Raw genomic sequence first — 15,868 nt, 5'->3', positions numbered from 1 at the left:
GATAGTGGGTATGCTAAGAATTCCTAAAATTCCTCAAGTAGAATTCAAACATCAAATTGGGCATATACACAAGCAAGGAATGCAATTTTATCACTTAATTCCTTAAGGCAGGTAGTCATTGTTTAATTTTCATTCTGGGAAATTTTTATTGCGATGTCCTTTAATTTTCTCAGCCCCACAAGTGAGGTTTCAACTAAGTCAAAGTATTTGGTCAAGTTGAGCTTGACTTGAGAGCTATCAAATCACTTGGGCTTGTTGGTTTTGTGCTAGTGTCACTCTTTCCCAAGGCATTAGGAGTATTTCCCTTGGTGGAGTTGGTGAGTTTAGTCACAATTGGAAAGTACGACTGTTGTGTTTCCACATCTTGATGGGAAGTTACCAAATCAGGGAGTTTGGTATTGGTAGTAGAGCTGAGGACAATTGCAGTCGTAGTTCTTGGGTGGATCCCTTTAGAAGGTATGGATTCGTGGCCTACATTATTGGGACTATTGCTCTTTTCTACTCTAGTAGTGTGAAGGAAGGCCATGTGCATGCCACTCTACCTTACATCTTTAGACAAAGGAGTGGAGTAATGTATCCACCTTTATTACGTGATGAGTAACATTTTAGTAGTCGCCCAGATTTTACATTCTAGTCATCGCCATCCGTAATCTAACCAGAATGATCAGATTTTTTCCGGCTCTATAACCCTAGGTCTACCCCGTAGGGGGAAGTGACCTGATGTAACCCACAGATGACCGACCTGAAGGTTACTAATTGACCTAACAATCACCTATTAACAACTAGCTCACATCCGGAGGTGTCCTTTAAGAGGCTTCTTGTTCGGAAAGAGTGACTGTCATTACCCTTGGTTCATGAAGTACAATGCTTTTTTTTAGTAGCAAACTAAGGATTTATGAAATCACTTGCAATACTTTGGCATAGCTGTTGTACCGTTCCTCTAAGATAATTTACAGTTTAGGTTCTGAGACCAAACCCTAGGTAAGTCAACGAACCGGTCCTTCTTAGAGTTTCTTCCTAGCGTTTGTTTTTGGGAAAACCTCTTGGCTAACCGAGACCACTCTACCATAGGTCTGGATTCGTCAGGAATCCATCCACCGGCTTCCCTCTATGAAAGTTCTTAGTTATCTAATTATCTACCACATTACGTGAAACATATAAAAATAACTTCATTAATTAAAAAGAATCCTTTTATGCACAGTTGTTCATTTGTGTAATTTACTCACGGAAATGCAATCAAAATAAAACAAATTAATTGATTATGTTCCATAATGTGTGTTCTCCCGCCCATACAGGAGAAAAATTACAATTTCACGTGCTACCTCATCCAGCGCATCTGCACGTTACCGAGATCAAATCCACCTATAGCTAGCGTTTTTAGGTGTTCCAAGTAGAACTTGGGCCATACATGGGACCAAGTAGTTCCTAGGTGCATAAAGAATTTACTAGCTAGAGCCTCTCTGGCACCCTATCCACCTCCTACTTGGTACGATCCCTATTGGGAGATCTCTCACCATCGGAGCCAGTCCATGCTTCCGCTGCAGTAAAAACATCCCTTCTTGGTATGGGGATTCAACACCTATCCTTGGGGGAGGTATAGGGCTCCTCAATTTTTATATATTCCAATATTTAATTCAATCACGATCTAATCTAGAAAATCACAAACAAGATTGATGTCTTCAAGTAGTTACGACTTCAATCAATCATGCAACTTTCAAGTGATGATTAATGTAGTAGCAATCGACACTTGAATTTCACATAATGAACTCTTCCCCTTAGAATTTAACTAAGGTTAACTAGATTTTGGGGTCTCTAGCTTCCCAATTTAAGGTTTATTATTGTAACCAAGTTTCTTGGCCTTAAGTCAGTTTCTTTAACTTAGAGTTATTTTTTATTTTTTAAAAAAATCTTCTATCACAGCTTCTAGATTAAAACTATATCCTTGGCTAGTTTCTTCAGGGTTTCATTCTTAGTAAATTCGTCTTGAATTCACTAGTCTTCTTTTCTATGGGGTTAATATTAAAATTCCTCACGATTTCTCTTGAGTTCTAGGTTTTCATAGTTCCCCTAATAGTTTCTAGCCTATAGGATGTTCTAATAATTTACCAAGTGAATACTCTAAGATCGTAGTATTCTTAAGAGATTTATCTTATTTCTATCGAATTTGGATAGATGGCGTAGTAAGCGATTGGTACAATCATGACAAGGTATCGAAAATGTCTATATAGATCAGGCGACCAAAAAATAAAAGTGTGCGAGCTCCAGGGATCCAAAGGCGAGCTACATATCCTCGCCATCCGAAAGCTCGTCCCACCGCAAAGGAGCATCGAACGAACTCTACAAAAAAAGAAACAACAACACATCAGTCCACCATATAATAATGCATTCTAATTAAACATGGTAGCTACGGACAAGAAAGATGAGTGACTTACAGGGCCACCGCGTCTATACAATCGGTCAATCAATGAAGTGAGACCGTGCCTCTCTGCATATTGAGTCTCAAGGCCGGCCGGATCGCGATTTGCAATGGAGTGCTGCAAAGAAAACAAAATGCTAAAACTATTAGAAACATGATTGTCAGTACAAAGGATATTGCAAAAAAATAAACAAGCAAAACAAAAGAAAAACTTACAAAGTCCTCCAAATATGTCCTGTGGCCGCCACTCCCAAGATGATGAACCACTCTGGCCTCAAGTCGTGCCCTCGCCGCCTCGCACTGCTGACTCTAATGTCCTGGAGAATCTGTAGCCTCCTCCCTCAGTTGGCGCCAGTCGTCCGCGTCTAACCACTCAGGCTTTGCAACCCCACTTTTGATTGCCTTGTATGCGTCGGATCGTCTGTGTGACATATATGCACGCATACAATCCATCATCCATCCAGTAGAAAATCTATCTAGTGAGGCTGGAACTGAAAACTTCTCATGCAAGAATGCTACTATGTAGTCCTTGCTCCCCTCCAGTATGTTCTTCCAATGATCTAAGACGTTGTGCCAAAAAACTTGTTGGCATAACTCTCTCATGTGAGCCATCACCCTCCTCCCCTCATCATTCATGATGATGACTCATGACCTATCATCGACTAGATATGCATATCCCCCTGGGGTATACCTAAGATGGGTCCTCTCCCATCTGCATCCACGCTCTTGGGTATATCCAGGAGACCCGTGTGCATCTGGTGTACCGACCGGGGTAATATCTGTCGGAGTGGTACCCATAGGGGTGCCACCTACATACGACTAAGCAAAAGCCGGAGTAATTGGAGTAGACATCCCCACAGGTGTGACAAATCTTGAAGGTGACGCAACTCTAGCTGAACGATGAGAGGGAGACATTGCGTTTGTGCCTCCACAGCATCCACCTGATCCTGAGCCACGCTCCTTGGAACTGCCAACGAGAGCGAGGAGTCGCACCTGTATCCCGTGTCGACTGCGGGCTCACTGCCTTCGTATCTCTGCAGCTCTCCCTGACCCTGAAGTACTCCATCCCTCCGGCCCAAGTATGGAGCGTCGAGCTTGTCTGCTCGAAGCTGAAGCATCCGATCACGTTGAAGTAGATCTAGCAGAGCGGCCTGACAAAGACCGAGACAACTCCTGGTCTGCCATGTCTCTGAATCTCGCGACCTAGTCTATAGACATGCGCGTGAAGATATCCTGTAACTCCTCATCGCTTATCCCTCGACTCATCCTGAAAATGTCACTTGCATAGACAAAAAATGATGTTAGAATAATCAATTTAAATCATACAAAGCACAGTAACATAAATCCTTTAAAAAAAAAACTCACTTAAAATGCATATCTTATGTATCTTTATAAGCGATTCGTCAATGAATTGAGTAAGTGGATGCTCCAAGTATAAAGTATCCTATGGTCCCATGTCAATCTCCTGACACAACTCGGCATATATGGGAAGGTCAATAGACATGTCACCATAAAAGAATGAGTCCACCTCGTTCTCAAAGAATTCTTGGACTCTTATATTTCTATCATTGTTAGCCAATGCTGGCTCCAAGCTTTCGATGGCCTCCATCCCTTGCAATATTGACCCCTCTATTTGCATATTATCTTCATCTATGCTTGGAACATCACTTTGATCATATACTCTCGCACTTCAGGGAGTTGAAGGTATAACATACCACCATCGAGGTTGTTGGGGGTTTGGATAGAAGATTACCTGTTCACAAACACGTACAAGAGAGTTTAAACTATTGTGACATGTACCATGTTGTAATACAATTAACAAATAAATGAGTCCATGCACCTGTTCACAATGGGCCGACAACACAAAGGTGTCGCGCAAATCCGTCCATTTTTTTTCGAAATCTATTTCGAGAAATCCAGATGGACCTCGTCGAACTGTTGCTCCAGCTCCTCCAAGTACCACTTTGAACCACTGCACGTCGAATAGTATCATGGAGAAGCTATGGTAATCCATCGTAACAATACTTTGCAAGTTTTCAAAATACTCCATCTCATCTACAACCTTGTTTGGATCCATTGCTCGTCGTCGGCTCTCTTGCTCAAACCTTACCATGATACCACAATCCATTGTGGAGCACATTTTGTCAATACGCTCCACGTAAAAATGCTGTCCGCGTGATCACACTGCACTATATATTTTGTACTGTACATTGAAACACTCAAATTAGATGTCGCATATAAAATATAGATACGAAAAATCCTAAATACCTCATCACCTTTGGACTACATCCCCTCGAGAATTCCCACTCCTCCATTGAGACCTCTGTCCCTTCGCGAGACGCTACGGTCAAAGCTCCATGCAACCATTGCGTTGACATGAACTGCAGCATCTCCTCCATGCCCTTGGGATATCGAATCGGTTGATGACGTGTGCTACGTCAGAATTCATATCACGCTTCCTCTCGATCTTGCCTAGCGATTTGGTACTTGACGAGCCACGTCTCCATAGAGGCATGGTGCAACATACAAAAGCGATTCACCTTCTCCTCCATTGAGGCATCCATTCTTTTTTCTACCCCATTTTCAACCACCGCATCTCCAGTCAGTCTATCATCGTCCTTCAGCGACCATAGCATTTTGTTGTTTGGATCCATCATTGGTAGCCATTGTGATATATGCACTAGCGCCTCAGAAACCAACCAACCTTCAGCCATGCTACCTTCTGGCCGAGCTCATTGTCGTACAAAGCCTTTCAGGGTTTTCATGAAGCGCTCCAAGAAGAACATCCATCGCGTATAGACAGGTCTAGCAATCTCCACTTCATCTACAAGATGCACAAGAAGGTGGATTTGTATCGTGAGCATGCTAGTGGACAGGTATTTCTCAAAGAGACAGACCGTTTCCACTACTCCCCATCTCGCAGATTCAATAGAGGACGTCTTAATCTCCTTTTGTGAGATCCATTGCACCAAAGTCAACAACCTGTAAATGGCCCCATGTATTTCTGAAGTAAGACATCTTGCAATCGTGATCGGTAGTACAAATTTCCACAAATTTGAAAGCATTATGAATAATGGATACACTCCAAATAGCAAAATGCACGCCAATTACAATCCATTCGTAGTACAAACCTGATATATCTTATGCCAGTCATGGGATTTTAGCCCTGATAATTGGTCCTCTTTAGAAAATGCAGACCTGAGAGAACGCATCATACCCATCGGAGTGCGGATAGACTTGACTACTTGCTTCACAATGCACTCTTCTTTAGTGGATAAAACCCAAGGAGCGCAAGGTAGCTGCACGCGACCATCGACACTCAACTGTGGCCAAAGTGTCTCCATCTTACCTACCTCATTCAAATCCATTCGTGCCCCTATAGTGTCTCTCTTTCCTGTGATGTGGTCCTATAGCAAGCTACCCATATTCTTGAAAATATGCATGGGATCCTACAAGTGGTTGACCTGTAGGTGGATCCAATATGGCAACTCGTAGAAAACTGAGAACCGCCGCATTTTGTTTGGATGTGACTCCGCGTGGATCATTTTCAACTCGTACCAACTTGCAGCGTTCATACATGTTGGAGGCCGTCCAAGAAAACCTTCCCTAAGTTCATGATCCTCTAGCAAGAAAGCGGCGTGTCCTTGATATACCATCTTCTTCATGGTTCGTGACCTTCGGGAGTCTAATTGTGGCCCGCACAATGGATATGCATGATAACCTGAGGTAACCAGACCTGTTTCAATACCACAACCCAATGAATATAAGCTTGAACGAGATAAAATATAGATATTACCAACGAGAATGGAGACCTGTTCACCTGAGTACTCTCCGAATCCCAGAAAGTCATGCATCGTCCACATGAGAATGGCTCGAATATTGGCAGACCGCCATCCATCGCGCTTACTCATATCTTGCACGGTGACCCCCTCCTCCCACAAAATCTTAGGCTCATCGACTAATGGACGAAGATACACGTCCATATTTTTGACTTTGTAGCGGTCGGGGACGAGTAAGCTAAGGATGAGATGTCCTTTCTTCATAGAAAGCCATGGAGGAATATTGTAGTTGACAAGGACTATAGGCCACAGATTGTAAGAAGTTGAGCGCAGACCGAATGGGTTCATGCCATCCATTGTAAGACCGAGCCGAAGATTACTTGGCTCTCGGGCAAAGCCTGGGAAGGTAGAGTCAATGTGGCTCCATGCGCGTGAATCTGCTAATATTCATTGAACTCCATCCGTAGACCTATTTTGCAGATGCCACGTTGTCAAGCTCGCCAAGCTGGACGTACGAAACATGTGGTTTATGTAAGGGTACGCGAAAAGTGTCAGAGAACTTTTTGAGGGATGGTTTGCCCTTGCAAGTCCTGTCGATATCTGTGAGCACCACACTTTGGACATGTCTCCATAGTCTCATAATCTCCTTGAAATAGTATGCAATCGTTGATACATGTATGGATGTTGTTGTAGTCCATGCCAAGCTTTCGTAAAACAGGTCGTACATCATCACGAGACTCACACATGGTATTTGTAGGTGGTAATATATGATATTTCAATAATCTAAAAAAAATCATAAATACCTTGAAAAATCACAAATGTTTTTAATAATAGTCGAAAAAAAAATCAACATAGCGTATGTACAAGGTACTTGAACAACTCGGTCACACTCCCATTGCTCCATCCGTATTTTGCTTACACACTTAAGAGTGCAAGTAGTGTCTTCAGGCGAGATACTTAACACCCATTATATAATGGTATGGATGCTTCCTCTCTAAGCGGATCAGAAGTCTCGTCATCTATGGGAATCAATGCATCAATCATTGTCTCCATCTCAGACTCCAAGATTGTAGGTAGGTCTGGAAGGTTGCGTGTCTCCTCTGGCATTGACGATATAGATTGGCCTTGCAAGTGGTGGATTGGCTCATGCACTCCATCCATCACACGCCCACGAACTCTTCTAATTGGCCGCAAAGGGTGCACTCTTTCTTGGGACGAGACATCACCTCCTTGGATAGAAAATTTGCCAGCCAGGACCCAATCTTATTGTATATGGTATTCAATTAGCTTGCGAGTACAATGCATGATTTATATTAACTTTTCTTACCGTTTGCTAAAAATCTGCAATCGCGTGATCAATGATCTCAGATTGAAACTTGCCAAATCGTCGTACGTGTTCTATAGACAATCAACGTTTTTGTCTAATTGCCAGCTTGCATTGAGAGCAAGGATATGGGACACGCTGATTAAGATACGCCTCGGGATCTTGAACAATAAGGCCTTCATCGTTTTCCATTTTGTCTACGTTACAACAAACAATTTGTTTTTGTTATCATTCTTTTTTTTCTTAAATTGTTATCCTCTCCTTCCATCTCTCTCTTTTTTTTTCTTTCTTAAATTGTTATCCTCTCCTTCCATCTCTCTTTTTTCTTTCTTAAATTGTTATCCTCTCCTTCCATCTCTCTCTCTTTTTCTATGTTACAACTACGACCATGACCACAACCATGACCACGACCACGACCACGACCATGACCACCACGACTATGACTACGACCACGACCACGACTACGACCACAACCACCATGACTACGACTACGACCACGACCACGACCACGACGACTATGACCACGACCACAACCATAGCTACGACTACCACCACCACCACCACCACCACCACCACTATGACTACGATTACGACTACGACTACGACTACGACCATGACTATGTTTATGGCCACGGCCACGACCACGACCACGATCACAACCACGACTACGACTACGACGATCACAACCATGACCCACGACCACGACCATGACTACGACCATGACCATGACCATAACCACGACCACGACCACGACTACGACGACCACGACCACGACTACGACCACTACCACAACTACGACGATGACCACGACCAGGACCACGACGACCATGACTATGGGTAGGTTTCACTCACTTAGAATAGGATTGGCAATTCACCTCATCTTCTCTCCATCACATCAATAGAATTCTCCTTTACCATTTTGCGAAGCATATGAATGATGATGTTTTAGTTTTCTGTATTTGTCTTTTTAAGAAGAGATTGATTTTTATGGAATATCCAAAGTTATTTTTGGGATTACGTTATGAAAAATGAATGTTTTTCATAGTGATAGGCTGATTTCCTTCGTTGTATATTTGCGTGGTGGAGGCTAGGACAAGCCCCATGTATGAGAGATCTCTTTGCAAGAAGAACATTATGCTAGGAGGCACAAGTATGCTAGGGCTCTCTAGCCATATATCCCTTAGGTTTGTTGAGGATCGGCCTAACCCCTATGAGCCTAGGATGAGCTTATTGTAAGGTCCTATTTACTTTTCTCTCTTTCTCTGCCTCTCTCATTTCCTCTCCCTCCCTCACCTTGACCCTCTCTTTCTCTCTTTTCCTATTAGGTTTAATCATTTTTCTCTCTCCTCTCCCTCTCTCATTTCTTTTCTCTCTCCTCTCCCTCTCTCATTTCCCTTTCTCTCTTTCTCTCCCTCTCTCACCCTCACCCTCTCTTTCTTTCTCTATTACGTTTAATGATTTTTTTCTCTTTTTATCTCTCCTCTCCCTCTCTCATTTTTTTTCTCTCTCCTCTCCCTCTCTCATTTCCTTTTCTCTTTCTTTTCCTCTCTCATTTCCTCTCCCTTCCTCACCGTGACCCTCTCTTTCTCTCTTTCCCTATTAGGTTTAATGATTTTTCTCTCTTTTCCTCTCTCTCTCTCTCTCTCTCTCTCTCATTTCCCTTTCTCTCTTTCTCTCCCTCTCTCATTTCCTCTCCCTCTCTCACCCTCACCCTCTCTTTCTCTCTTTCTCTATTAGGTTTAATGATTTTTTTCTATTTTTCTCTCTCCTCTCCCTGTCTCATTTTTTTCTCTCTCCTCTCCCTCTCTCATTTCCTTTTTTCTCTTTCTCTCCCTCTCATTTCCTCTCCCTCCCTCACCTTGACCCTCTCTTTCTCTTTTTCCCCATTAGGTTTAATGATTTTTCTCTCTTTTTCTCTCTCCTCTCTCTCTCTCTCTCTCTCTCTCTCATTTCCTCTCCCTCCCTCTCCCTCTCTCATTTTCTCTCCCTCTCTCATTTTCCTATTATGTTTAATGTCTCCCTCCCTCTCTCTCTCTCTCTCCCTCCCTCTCCCTCCCCCTCTCTTTCTCTCTCCCTCCCTCTCCCTTTCCCATTTCCTCCCTCTCCCTCTCCCTCTCCCTCTCCCTCTCTCAATATACACAAATTATACAAAAAAATAAAAAAGAGAGAGAATGCACTCTCCCTCCCTCTTGTTCTCTCATTTCATCCCCCTCCCCTCCCTCTTCCATTTCTTCCCTCTCCCTCTCCCTCTCTTTCTCTCTCTCCCTCCCTCCCTCCCCCTCCCCCTCTCCCTCTCCCTCACTTTCTCTCTCATTTCCTCCCTCTCTCAATATACACAAATTATATAAAAAAAAGTAAAAGAGAGAGAGAATGCACTCTCCCTCCCTCTCCCTCTCTCATTTCCTCCCCCTCCCCCTCCCTCTCTTTCTCTTTCTCTCCCTCCCTCTCCCTCTCCCTTTCCTTCTCCTTCCTCTCCCTCTCCCTCTCTTTCTCTCTCATTTCCTCTCACTCTCTCAATATATACAAATTAAACCCTAAACAAGTAAAAGAGAGAGAGAATGGACTCACCGTAAAGATTTGTAGGAGGGTTTGGTGGCTCCTCTTCATGACGGCGGCTCCTCCTCTCCTTCGGGAACAATGGCAGTGGCAGTGGTGGTGACAAATGCACGAAATGAAACGCGCTCGGGTTTCGGCCCGCTTTTTTTACTCTGTGGGGTGTCGCTATTAGCGTCGCATATTAGGGTCGTATTTGCGACGCAAATAGCGACACCACTATTCTGCATCGCTAATCGGCGTTGCTATTGCTTTGTTTCCTTGTAGTGTAAGGGGGCTAGTTGGTGTCTCTGATATGGCTGCTTGTTGCTTCTTGATGGTGCTACTCTTTCCTCATTTGAGCATTCATGTGTAGCTAGAGCAATACCATGAGGTGGACACTTGGGTCCCTCTTTTGCAATTATTGGCCCATGAGTTATTACCAACTTCTCTTTGGATTTGAGACTACATCAAGTGATTGTAATTTAATTTAGGATGATTCTCCTTTTTCTGATAGATGAACTTCAGGTTCTTGGTTTCTAACTTAGCTACCTCAATCTCACCAGTAGTTTTTGTCTTAGACTGTGATCCATGTTTAGGTTGTTTCCTTCATTTCCTTACTTTGAGTGAATTCTGGGCTATGACTAATAGAGGTGGTGACGAAGTGATTTAGATAACCAAATCCATCTATTTCACATGTAATACCCTTGAGCACATAACAATGCTTTGGAAACCCATTGTAGCATTGTGCTAACTCTCTGTCAGCATTTATGGTGGTATCCCCGATCTTTATCATTTTTTTGGTGGTGGTCTATTTTTGGTAGTATTAGGAATGGTATTAGAGCTATGAAATCCTTGTATTTTCTCACTAAGACCATGGAACTTTGTATTGATGGACACTTGCTTCTAGTCTTGTGCCTTCAGTAGTTATCTAAGAGCTTCATGACTCTCTTCTCTTGAGTTTTGAGCTAGTTCAAAGATGTGTTTCTTGCTCTTCCCTTGAGCAATGGTAGGGTTTCTTTTGCTAAAGATTGTGATGATCTTGACACCAAGTAGGGTCAAGTGTAGTCATCATATCTCATAGTCTACATTGCACTTAATTTCCCGTTTGAAAGTTTTGCTAAGTAGGATTTCCTTCTCAACATCCTCTCTATTAAGAAGATTATAAAACATAGCTAGAAAGCTTTCAATTTCTAAGGCCATTAAGATTTTGCATTTTCCTAGAAGACAATATGGTGATCCTCCGTAAGGATTGACTGTAGCATATGTAGGCCCTCATTTGGGTTGTCTTATGCAAGTGCAAGTATCATGGGTGAGGATATTATAATCAGCTCCTTTGTCAATGAGAGCTTTAGTGATGTGCTCTCTTTTCACAAGTAATTTGACCCTAAGGTACACAGGTGGAATTAGCTCATCGTCTTTGGCGTCAATGGTGATATTCTTTGCCATTCCAATAGAAATCATAGGGCCAATAGATGTAGGAAAATTGCTACTGGGATACTATGTGTTTTGGACATTAACATGGCTTGATTGATGGCAATTCCAATAAGCTTTAGGCTTAAAAGGTTGTGTGGTAGGTGATGTATGGGGTGGGTCATGAGATGATTGCATAGCATTTGGATTTTATCTGATTTGGGCATACATAATTTGCATTTTACTTTACAGTTGGGTTGTCGTGCTATGGAGTTAAAGAAGAAGATTGCTTTCCTAAGCACATTATCTCTTTTTAAGTTTTGGACATTGGAAAAGTGAAGGGTTCTTTGATCTAGATCAAGTGTGTTGGTGGTTTCCATTGTGGCAATGGGAGGGCACTCAACCCTATGACTTTGTGGGATATTTTTTTGATCATTCAACCTTAAATATTTTGAGATCATTGTGGAGAATACTGATAATACATTCATGAGGTTATTCAAGACTTTTGGTTGGCAATAGAGTTTCTAGCTTGTGATGAAGGCAAAGAGTTTGATAAAAGAAGAAAGTTATAAGTTTTAGGTCATGTTTTCAATGTTTAAGCATTCTTGGATTTTTGATTTGTTCTCATTCATGCCTCCCTAGACTTTGTTTTTCTGTTGGTTCTAATTTCGACAATCATATATTTCATTCTCATTCATGCCTCTCTAGACTTTGTTTTTCTATTGTGGTTCTAATTTCCACAATCGTATATTGACTATCATAAGTAAATATTACACTTTTCCTTGATTTTAGTTATGTGCAAGTGTATAGTGCACAAGCAAGCTTTCTTCCTTTTCAAACAATTATGAATCCTTAAAATGGCATGCAACACTTTGAATAAGCTAACTATAAGTCAATAATGATGTTAAGGATTGTGATACATTTGCTTATGTTGACTCCTAAGCTTTCTCTGTTGGCTTCTTGCGATTTGGTTTTTTGGGTCCTTTGGCTCCTCGTGTTTCAAGTTTTTGGTTCAATTTTGATTCATCAAGCTCACCTGCACAACAATATTTACAGATGCGATGTTGTGGTATAACTACATGCCATGATTCTAGGTGCATGTGGGTTCATGTGTAGATGTGTGGATTCTAGGATGGATGTGCCGGTTAGTATGTGTGTATGTAGCTATTGTGTGTCCTAATGTTTGTGTATTTTAGGGTGTTTATGGTGATGTTTGCACGTACTCTAATTACACTCAATGCAACATGCATGCCTAAGTGTATGTCCTACACAATGCAAGGTAAATGCAAGTCATTTATGGTCATTTTAATGTATGGTGTGTGGATGATAGTGCATGCTCTAGGTATATGTGCATGGATAGTGCATATGTGGCTAGTGCATGCTCTAGGTATATGTGCATGGATGTCTAGTGCGGTAATACACTAGGTATGGTTGGTGCACAAGCGCACAATGTGCGTGTGTATGGGTTCTATGTGCAAAGATATGTGCTTGTGCATAATGTGCACTTACTTATAAACGAGGTGCAAAGCTATGTGTAGATGCAATACATGTTAAGGGAAGAGTGAGTGCACTAGCTGTAGTACGCTTGGTTAGGGGTTTAAGTGTATGCATCATGAGAGTGTACTAGGTTTTGTATGCGCTAAAATGGAGTAATGAAATTGTGTGTGATTAGGATGCAAGGATATGTGTAGGGATGTAGTGGATATATGTGCATGCACAATGCATTGTGGAGTGCTCTATAAATGCAATGTGTGTGCGTGTGTACGGATGCTTAATGCATAATATATGTGCCTGAGCTATTATTGAGTGTATGTATAATGGAGTGTTACAGATGCACATACACGGCAGGCGAATGTACACTGGTATGCGGATGGATGCACACACAGATGTAGTAGGGTAAACAAATGCATGTGGGTGCCTATGATGCAAGTGTGATACACACTATGGATGCACATGGATCCACAAATGCAGATGTGTGATGTAGATGCACTAGGGTAAACAGATGTACATGGGTGGCTATGAGTGTGCAATGTGTATCTAGGGATGTTTGGATGCATATTGCATGTATGGGTTGATGCACGCATGTAACGAATGTACACAAGAGTGTGGTGTATGCACAATGCACTATGCAGTGTGAAGGTGGATGTATTATGTGCGGGTGTATGCATGGATGCACCTATGCGTGGATAAACTATATGTCTAGTCAGATGCACAATGATTGTGATGTGAATGGGTGGACGCACACGAGTGTGATGCACATATGTATGTATAAATATACACATGGATGCATGGTGCACAAATGCACTATGGGTGAGGTGAATGCACTATGTGTGATCAAGTACACTATGTGTATAGTTAGATGCATAATGGTTGCAATGTGAATGGACAAATGCACACAAGTGTGATGTATATGTGGATCTATGAATACACATGGATGCAAGGTGCATGGATGCACTATGGGTGAGGTGAATGCACTATGTGCGGTCGAATGCAGTAAGTGTGGCGGGATGTACTATGTATAGTTGGATGCACCATGAACAATTAGATGTAGTATGTGCGGTTGGATGTATTATGAGCGGTCGAATGCACATGTATAGTTGGATGCACTATATGCAATCAAATACAGTATGGACATTTATAGACGCAAATGGATGCACTATGTGTATGTATGGTCTATTTCCATGTAGTGAGTGTGTACCTAAGGTGAGTTTAGGGTTGGTGTAATGTGCATGTGTGGTATTGTGCTTATGTGTGTTCACGTGAGTTGTGCAGTGTGGTTACTCTAAGTATCTGTGTCAATACAGTGATGCATGTGTGTGGGTGTGTCTACTAGCTGTGTATGTGTATGTGTACTTGTGTGTCTGTATGTGTGTCTATGTGTAGGTTTGTGTGCATGTGAGTCATGTGCATGCCTCTTTCCTCCCTCTTCCCTCCCCTCTAATGGGACAGTACTAGGGTGAGTTGAGAGAAAAATACCTACATATATTACACGTGTAGCATGGGTGTGTATTATATGAACCTAATTGTGTCTACATGGACATGTGTGTCTAGTGTGTGGGGTGGAACATGAGTCTATGTGCATATGGGTGATATGCATGTAGGTGTTGTGTGTGTGTGTGTGTGCGCGCGCGCTAGTCATGTGTGGGGTGTGAGTTAAGTGTGTGCACATGGGGTGCATATGTGGCTACACATGGGGTGAGCGTGTGAATGGGTGTGAAGTGTGTGTAGGCTTATTGTGTATACATTTGTGTTGTGTGAGTCTAGAATTGTGTGTGTGTGTGCGTGTGGGCGTGAGTTGGATGTATGTATGTGTATTTAATATATATGAGGTGAGGTTTGTGTGGGGTGTGAGTGTAATTTATTTATGTGGTGTGTGTGATATGAGGCATGCATGTTTATGTGTGTGGGGGGATGTGTGTATGTGCTGATCGCTGCGGGTGGTGGCAGTGACAGTGTTGGCCAATAAGAATCGGCCACCAATGGATGAGTTGGGAGCATGGAGGCACCACCCCTTGTTGGAAAGGGAGGCGGTCACAAGGTGACAGACCAAAGGCAGCCATGTGCCGTGAGGAGGTCGCCTGCGAGTGATATGGCAGCAGGACGCAACAAGGCGGCTCGTGTGTCAGGTGGCAGTTGGTGGCCTCTGCATGGTGAGGCCGACAGGCACGAGCTATAGGGAGGCAGAGGTGTGGAGGGGCGGAGACAGTGGGCAGAGTTTGGATCAGAGGGTGAACACGAATGTGTCGATGGTGAGAGCAGCAATGTAGCGAGGCGGGGACGGCTAGGAGCAGATGTAGATGGACGAGTGTTGTCAGAGGAGCGGTTGTAGGCCCATGTAGGTAGCAGGCAAAGGTCTTGGTGGTTTTCCTGGAAGCGTGAGGAGTAAGGTGTGGGGGAGGTGAGACGGCAGCTGCCACCACCAGTGGGAGCCAATAGTGGTATTGTGTTGGGAAAGATAGGGAGTGGAGCATGGTGAGCTAGTAGTGGCATGGTGCAGGAGAGGATGGAGGGACAAGGTAGAGTTGGAGAGGAGCAAGGGGAGGTGAAGGAAGAAGGAGGCGATAGCGGCCCTACACCTCAGGGTGGGGGGATGAAACCCTTTTTTTGGGGAAGGAGGGCACCCCGGCTTCCCTCATCCTCTTCTTTTTTCTTCCTCTTTTCTTCTTTTCTTTCTTTTTCCTTTCTTTTTCTCAAATTCTCTTCCTTTTTCTCTCTTTTTTTAGTTATTATTATTATTTCTCTCTTTTTTTTTTCTTCCCTTCTTTCTTCGTTTTTCCTTTCTTCTCCCATTCTTTTTTTACTTTTCTCTCTCTCTCTCTCTTTTCTTTCTACTCTTCTTTTCTTTTTCTTTCTTCTTTCTCTCTTCTTCAACCACTAATTAGATTATAAAACCAAAATGTTATG

This window comes from Lygodium microphyllum, chromosome 1 (assembly GCF_053477565.2).
Source record: "Lygodium microphyllum isolate KBCC chromosome 1, Lygodium_microphyllum_v1.1.10, whole genome shotgun sequence".
NCBI lineage: Eukaryota > Viridiplantae > Streptophyta > Polypodiopsida > Schizaeales > Lygodiaceae > Lygodium > Lygodium microphyllum.
This window is presented reverse-complemented; position numbering follows the sequence as displayed.